An 8562-nucleotide genomic window follows, 5' to 3' on the forward strand; every position below is an offset into this window, starting at 1 on the left:
TTCGAGATGGATATCTCGCTCGTCCAAGTTCTCGCCATTACTCAAAATAAATCCAACCAATCAAACTCTTTCTCTCCGTCGTGCGACTAATCAAAAACTTTTTTCATAAACGAAAGATATATTGTCTTAAGGTGATGCAAAACAATGTTTCGGCCATGATTGTTGAGTCGAGATAAGTGACGCTTTTCCGAATGTAGATTTGTAAATCCATTCGATGTGTGGTATACGTCCGCTCCTCATCTGTTTTGGGTAAAACAATGTTTTCATCGATTAATACAATATAGCTTTCGCTAAAATCGACCAACAAACAAACATTTTCTACCCAGAACTACGTAAGCCTTGACTTCTCTATTGAGATACATAGGAGCAGGACTTGTAAATCTTGCCAGGCCCACTAATAAGAAAACTTAGGTTTAATCCTTCATTAAAAATCCAAAAATATCCTCCTCTCTTCTATTTATTCTTTCCCTCATAATAACTTGAGAAGACTAACATAAGCTAACATTCAAAACGAAACTAACTAAATGGTTCCCGTTGAACACAACGGACGTGAGGGGTGTTAATACCTTCCCCTTGTGTAACCGACTCCCGAACCCTGATATTGGTTGTGACGACCATAATCATTGTCGTTCTTTCTTGGGTTTTATCGATATTTCCCCTTTCCTTTTTAGGAATAAATAAAGTTTGGTGGCGACTCTGTTCAGTCCATCATTGCGAGTGTGCGATTGCGCTTCGCTTATAGTCGTGTTCTCATTTTTCGAGGTGCGACACATTCCATCAAACTATATCAGATGGATGTCAAGAGCGCATTCCTTAATGGTTATATATCAGAAGAAGTATATGTCAATCAACCTCCGGGTTTTGAAAACTCTAAATGTCCATAACACGTTTTTAAGCTAAAGAAATCACTGTATGGACTAAAACAAACTCCCAGAGCTTGGTATGAAAGATTAAGTAACTTTCTTCTGGAACATGATTTTATTAGAGGAAAGGTCGACTCTACACTCTTCTGTAAAAACATTAGAAATGATCTCATGATATGCCAGATATATGTTGATGACATTACCTTTAGTTTAGCTAACCTCTCTGTATGTCATGAATTCTCTGAGCTAATGCAGATAGAATTTGAAATGAGCTTAATGCAAGAACTAAAGTTCTTTCTGGGAATTCAAATCAATCAAGCTTCAGAAGCTACCTACGTATATCAAAGTAAGTACATAAAAGACATTCTGAAGAAATTCGAAATGGTTGAATGCAAACTTGCTAAGACACCAATGCATCCAACCTGCATTCTGGAAAAGGAAGAAACTAGCCAGAAGGTTTGTCAGAAGCTCTATCGTGGCATGATAGGCTCTCTTCTCTATCTGACGGCCACACGCCCTGATATTCTTTTTAGTGTGTATCTTTGTCCTAGATTCCAATCAGACCCTAGGGAATCTCATTTAACAGCTATTAAAAGAATCCTCAGGTATCTGAAAGGAACTCCTAACCTTGGCCTGATGTATGAGAAAACATCAAAGTATAGGCTCTCTGGTTATTGTGATGCAGATTATGCAGGGGACAGAATGGAACGTAAAAGTACATCTGAGAACTGTCAGTTCTTGGGAAATAATCTTATATCATGGGCTAGCAAAAGACAATCAACCATAGCCATGTCCACTACAGAAGCAGAATATATATCAGCGTCACTCTGCACCACTCAGATGCTCTAGATGAAAAATCAACTTGAAGACCTTCTGATCTTTGAGAGTAACGTTCTTATCTTCTGTGATAATACTGCTTCCATTTGTTTAAGTAAGAATCCTATATTGCATTCCAGAGCTAAGCACATAGAAATCAAACATCACTTCATTAGATATTATGTTCAGAAAGGGATAATATCTTTAAAATTTATTGATACATACCATCAATGGGATGACATCTTTACTAAACCCTTCGCTGAAGACAGATTCTCTTTTATTTTGAAAATTTTGAACATTCAAATCTGTCCAGAATAAATGTGCTTCTCTGAAATAGAAAAATAAGACTCTGAATTAAACATCTGGCATCTTGATCTGACTCTGATGCTTCTACCAGTTAGGAGTCATCTGAATTAGAAATCCTCGAGACCCAACGCTTTGGTATTCCTGAAGATCAGATAAATCGACATGCGGAGCATCATACGTCTGACCTTGAATCTTCTAGACAGCTGTCTAGCAGAAATCAAAAGACAAACTCTTGAAATCTCCTCGAGCAGTATGTTGATTTGGGGATTAGACCTCCATCATGGGTTGTAATCATTTCTCCCCTAAGCGTGTAAACTTGGATAATGTGCTTCATTTAATTTTTAACATCAAAACTACTTCTAATGTTGTCGTTTTGCATGCATCCAATTAGGTATAAATACATTTCACTCATCACAAGTTCACACTTTACACTCACGCCCTACACAAACCCTCTCTCTCTCTCAGTTCTTCATCATCTTCAAGGATATCTTTATCTTCAACAAGTTCATCATCGTTCAAAACCTCCTTCAACTTTGTTCCACATGGATGCTCAATAACAATCTGTCTACAACTACTCACAACAGATGGATTCAATGGATCAAACACCTATTTCTACTCAACAAACAACTACAACTACTGGCGTTGTCTCAACCCCTGTCTAAAGGGAACCCCACATTCTTGACTGTGAACCTCACATACATCTTGCAACACCATTTGAGAAGCTTGAGGTACTATGTGAGTCGTTGGTGGATTTCGAAAATATGAAGAGAAATGGCGTAGACCTCACTGAGGAGTTAAGAATGCAAGGGTGGGAAACCTACTTTCAGAGACTCTACGGCCCTGTGTACACATATCTGGTGAAGGAGTTCTGGCGATTTCAAGAGTCAAAATATTCATCATTGAGAAATCAATAGCCTCCCTTCTAAATATGGAAAAGACAGGAGGAAGAAGAATCTACAACATCAACCCTAAGGAAAAATACTTGTCCTAGGAAATAGCCCCCACTATCTTTCAACAGAACATTGAGGGAAAACACTCCAAGAACAAAGAACTCCATCAGAATCTCCGTGTCTGGATGAAGATCATCCTAGGCACCATTCATCACCGCCCTGTATCCAACTCTTCTGACTACATCAACACAGATCAGAAGTGCATTCTGTACTGCATCCACAAGGGGCTGAAACTGAGTCTGCCAGCACTGCTCTTCAAGTATCTCAGAGACTATGTCAAAGATACCATAAATAACATGAAGACCATAAACTACATTCCTCTGGGAAGACTTATCTCGGATGTTCTAATCGAGATTGGCTTAGTGGATCATCTGATCCGTCACAATCTGATGGAGGATGTCACTATCGACATTGGAAGACCTCTGAATGCTCGAAATCTAAAGAGTATGGGGATAATTGAGCAAGTCAAAGCTAAACCAACTCTAGACACTTCTTGGTAAGCACTCAAGGATCAGAGGAAGATTCTCAATGGTCTATATTTGTTCTCCAAGATTGACCCTCCAGAAGTGGTAGCTTACTATCTACAAGATCTTGTAAACCAAGGGGTGGACATTTTTGAGTTCTCAGTGGACTGGCTACCTGAGCATCCACCAAACTTCATGAAGAGGATGTGAGAGCCTTCTAAGAAGTCCAAGAAGGCGAAGAAGGCAAAGCTGCAACAAACTTATAGGTCAAGACCTCTAGTCCCTCTGGCTGACTCTCCAAGTAAGTCTATACCTCATTCCCGCTCTTTAAAACTTAAGCTTATTGCTTCTTCTCTTCCCCAAACCACTCTCATCTACACCTCATCTGAAACACCCCCCTCAACCACCAGAACCTCCAACCCACCATCTCTCAAATTCAACCTTGCAACCACTACACTACCCATTCCTGAAGAAGAAATGTTGAATGAAACTACCTCACCATCATCATCCTCACCTTCATCCCCACCATACTATATTATTTCATCTGACAACGAACCTTCTGACCCCTAATCCCCCACTCTAGCTCAACTTCAAGCTCGTGCTCTAGCCTCTCAACAACCATTACAAACTGAACCTGAACCTGAAGTCACTTCCCCACCCCCTAAATAACAAAATCCACCTCCATCTGATCAACCTAAAACACCACCACCTACACAACCTAATCCACCTCCTGAACAACCAATACCCTCACCATTTGAACCTTAACCAAATCCTCAACCCGAACAAACAACACCATTTCCCTCTGATATTTCCCCATCACAAACCTTTGTTGTCGTCATCACTCCTATTCAAAATCCATATGACACCAACCAAACTCCATCATTCTCTCTAGCCTCTAACTCTGAACCAGAAACTACCTTCCCCATATTAGAAGAAGCAATAGCTGTTTTTGCAGAGTCTTCAGTGGAGAAGATCAAGTCTCTGTCTGTCAACTCTTGCATCAGTGATGATCCCTCTGCAATAAGGATCCACTGGAACAGAGTGATCATATGGATGACCTCTGAAGCCTTCAAACTGAAAGGCCTCTCTGAACAAGTCAGCAACGACTTCGTCAGAGATGCTGGAATTAGGCTACAGGCTCACTTGGCCAGAGAGGCTGAGGAAAAGGCCAGGAAGGAAGTAGAAGAGAAAGCTCGCCTGGAAGAAAAGAAGAGGATCAAAGAAGTTGGAGAAAAGGTTGCTGCTGAAGCTATTGTTGCTGTCGAGGCTGAGGCAAAAGCAAAAGTTGAAGCGGAAGAAGCAGCACGCATTGCCGTAGAGGAAACTGCCAAGGCAAGTGTTGATGCTTTGACTCGGGGGAGAAATCTACCTCTGGTTTTTCCCCTCTGGTCTTAAAGACTCTGGAGGAACTGCAAAAGGAACAACAAGTGGTAGGAGCTAGGTTGGATCACCAGGATTCCGTCAACACCAACATTCAGAATCTGCTGACTCAGTTGCTCCAAAGGATGCCTCCGCCCCCAAACCCTTAGGCACTTAGGCTCTTTGTTTGTTATTTTTCCTCTGATGTTTTTTTTTGCTTTCTGATCTATGCTCTCATTGCTTCTTATTTGTACCTATTTTTCTCTTATATATATGAATGTCCATTTCCTGCTTATCCTTCTATGTCTTTTTGATTCTGACAAAAAGGGGAAGAACTAAAACAGCTCTGATGAAAACATATATCTAAAACATCTCAAGGCACTACGAACATTAATAAATCCTAATGACTTATGACAACTAAAGTTATGCAGGAAAATAGATAAGGTACAAAACCAACTCCACACAAGGAAGGTCCGATAAGAACTTTTGTTAAATCTGATGATCTAACTCAGGGGGGGTCCATTCCCTTTATCTGTTTCTGAGATATTATGTATTGTTTCATCATTATTCTGACTTGTTTTGTCATCATCAAAAAGGGGGAGATTGTAAGAACATATTTAGTTCTACAATGTATCTCTAAGATTTTGATGATAACAAAGGATGAAACAAAAATGGTACCCTAACGAAATTTTTCTAAGTGTGAAGGACTTTGATCAAAATAATCAAATAGATAATCATCAAATACAGAATCAAGCGCTAAGACACTACTCAGAAGATACGTGACCAGAAGGCTCTGACTCTGATCCAACACAGGCGCTAGCAAAAACTAAAGAAGTCAGACACTCTGAAAGAGAAGAATGAATCCAGACTCTGAAGACGTACGCTCTGAAGAAGTCAAATAAAGAGAAACTCTGATGAAGTCAGATACAGCATCCTCTGAAGTTTAATATTGCTAAATAAAGACTCTGACTACCGGATCCACTGACTCAAGAAAACTTAACCTTGAAGAAACTTGCTTATAGATCCCACTTTCCCCTGCCAAGTCTATCCTTGATATGTTCATTCTAACCGGTGATAAATATTCTCTCTTCGGTATTATATCCAGTAACTGATAGATATAGTTCTTATTTTCTCCCCGGCAGTATATCCTTGATATGTTCATCTTAACCGATGACGGATATTCTTCCCTTTGAGTTTATCCTTGATATGTTCACTTTAACCGGTGACGTATATTCTCCCTCTTCGGTCTTCTGCCCAGTAACCGGTAGTTGTAAATCCTATTTGGCTTTTCCCCAGCAGGTTATTCTTACCCAATAACCTGTAACGAATACACCTCATATGTCCTTTAGCGAGTCGTCCTTGATATGTTTACCCTAATCGGTAATGGATGTCCTCTCTGTCAGATTATGTTATCTCCTTACCCAGTAACCGGTAATAGATAATGTGATTCTGGTACTCCTGTGTTGAAGTTCATCCTTCCCCGGTTGAGTTTGGGTGTGTATTTCCTCAGTGAAATCTCCATTCCCTGTTTGGTCCGAGTATTTCAACTTTGTTTTGATTTACTCGCTTCCCTTGCAGACTTTCCCCCTTTTTCCCGGCTAAGTCTTTCCATTGATTTATTTTCATGGAATTACCCTCGTGTCCCCAGCAGTTTTTAAGTCGTAGCCTGGCTTACGCACAACTTTTTATCCCCAGAGTCTCTGTCTCCCCAGTGATTTTTCCTTACGGAATGCATTATTCTCCTGTGGACTTTCAGTCTCTCCGAATTTCTTTTCCTTTGTGGCAATATTTTCCCCACAAAGCTTATTTTAGCATTTTCATATCATATGCATCATGAGGTCTCTTAGGGACCAATTTTTTTTTATATGTTGTTATTTGAGTCCATTCTACTGAGTCGATATAAAGATTTTAACCTTCACATCCTCAATTAGAATGTCCTTAAATAGGGGCAGCTGTAAGACCCCAATTTTGACCCCAAGATCCCTGATACCATCTCATCATATGCATTGGCAATGGGATCACACCTTGGTATCCTCCTTACCTTTCACTAATTGGGTTTGAATTCAGAGAGATCACCAAGCACATTTTTTTATTGTATCATGCTTTGTTTTTCATTATTTACTAACCAAAATACCAAAAATATGTCAATGTATAGTTTGTTGCTTTTGTATGTAGTGTGCATGTTCATCTATGCTCTATCAAGCTCACTAGGGATTAAGACCCTCAATGCAAGGAGTGAAATCAAGAATTGGTTCACATTGGCTCTAAGCATCATATATGAATCCTCATGATCTTCACATATCATTTTGATCAAGAAATCATCAAGAGTTTGGAGTTTTTTTGCCTTGGAAACCCTAATTCATCTAGGTATCTTGTGTGACTTCTTCAACAAGTTTCTTCAAAAATTGATAAAATATTTCAAGGGATACTTCATATTTCATTATCTTACACATATATTATCCTCCATGGGTCCCAAAAGTCAATAGAACATCAAGCTAGCAAGTTGGTTCATGGTGGTTGACGAAAGAAAGTCAACTGATCAAAACTGGGGTTCCTTAGACCCTATCTCCTACAAATTTTTGTCATATTAAAATTATTCCAAGATCCAAGTTATTCAAAATGACATTCCAAACAACTTTCATGTTTAAGTCAAGATCTATTTTTGCTTGGAGGTCAACTTCCCCAGACCATAACTTTCTTATTTTTTATGATATGAAATACATTAAAATTACATGATCAAATTCAATATGTCTACTTCAACTTTCATGTTTGGAGGAAGTTCAAATTCAGCTTGCAAATGCATGTGCCAAGAGGAAACATTATAGGTCATTTTGGGCCACTACCATTGAACAAGTGATTTTCCTCAACTTCTAAAATGCATAACTCCTTCATTCCAAATCCAAATGAGGTCAAATTTGTGATCAAATTGAATAGGTTTGAAATATCTACAACTTTGATGAAGGAACGTTTCTCATTTGAAGTCCATAGAAAAAGTTATTCAAGGTGGAAGAAGTGAACATTTGACTTGGGACTTAGAAAATTTTCAAATATGTTTGATTTTCCAAACTTCCACCTCAAAATTCATCATGATCCAAGCTTCAAATGAAAACGTATCCAACATTAAAGTTGTTCCCCTTGATCTCACCTTACCAAAAAGTCCAAGATCACCTCATTTGGCCAAATAATGAAGGACTTGCGCATGGGTGCAATATGAAGAACCATTTGGATGATTTCTACTTCCACTTCTCATACACGATTACATGACTTAACAACATGATTTCAGCATGATCCTCACTCATTTTTGGACCTTATTGCATCACTTGATGGGCCTATCACGCGCCCATGCAAGCATGCAAAGAGAATTACTCATTTTTGCCAAATTTGGAAGTGTGTGGAAATGAATCTCCTTGGCTATAAATACAATCCTCATTGCTCATAATTAAGGACCTCATGCCCAAGCTTTGAACCTGCAATCCCAAACCCTCACCATTGAAGGATAATCTTAAAGATTTTCTGAAATTCTAGTTATCAGACTTTCGATGTCACACGGGTTGTTATGACATCCGATTTTGCGCAGACAAGAATTATGCAGAACTTAAAAGTAAGTGCAGTAAATAACACAAGTAATTGTTTACCCAGTTCAGTCCAACATGACCTACGTCTGGGGGCTACCAAGCCAGGGAGGAAATCCACTATTAGTAGTATTAATTCAGACCTTAAACCAACTATTTAACCCTATCACTTAATACCTACCCAATGCAATTTCAATCTTACACTAAGATCAGAGTTCCTACTCACTCCCCC

The sequence above is a fragment of the Lathyrus oleraceus genome, chromosome 3 (genome assembly GCF_024323335.1).
Source record: "Lathyrus oleraceus cultivar Zhongwan6 chromosome 3, CAAS_Psat_ZW6_1.0, whole genome shotgun sequence".
In the NCBI taxonomy this organism is placed as follows: Eukaryota; Viridiplantae; Streptophyta; class Magnoliopsida; order Fabales; family Fabaceae; genus Lathyrus; species Lathyrus oleraceus.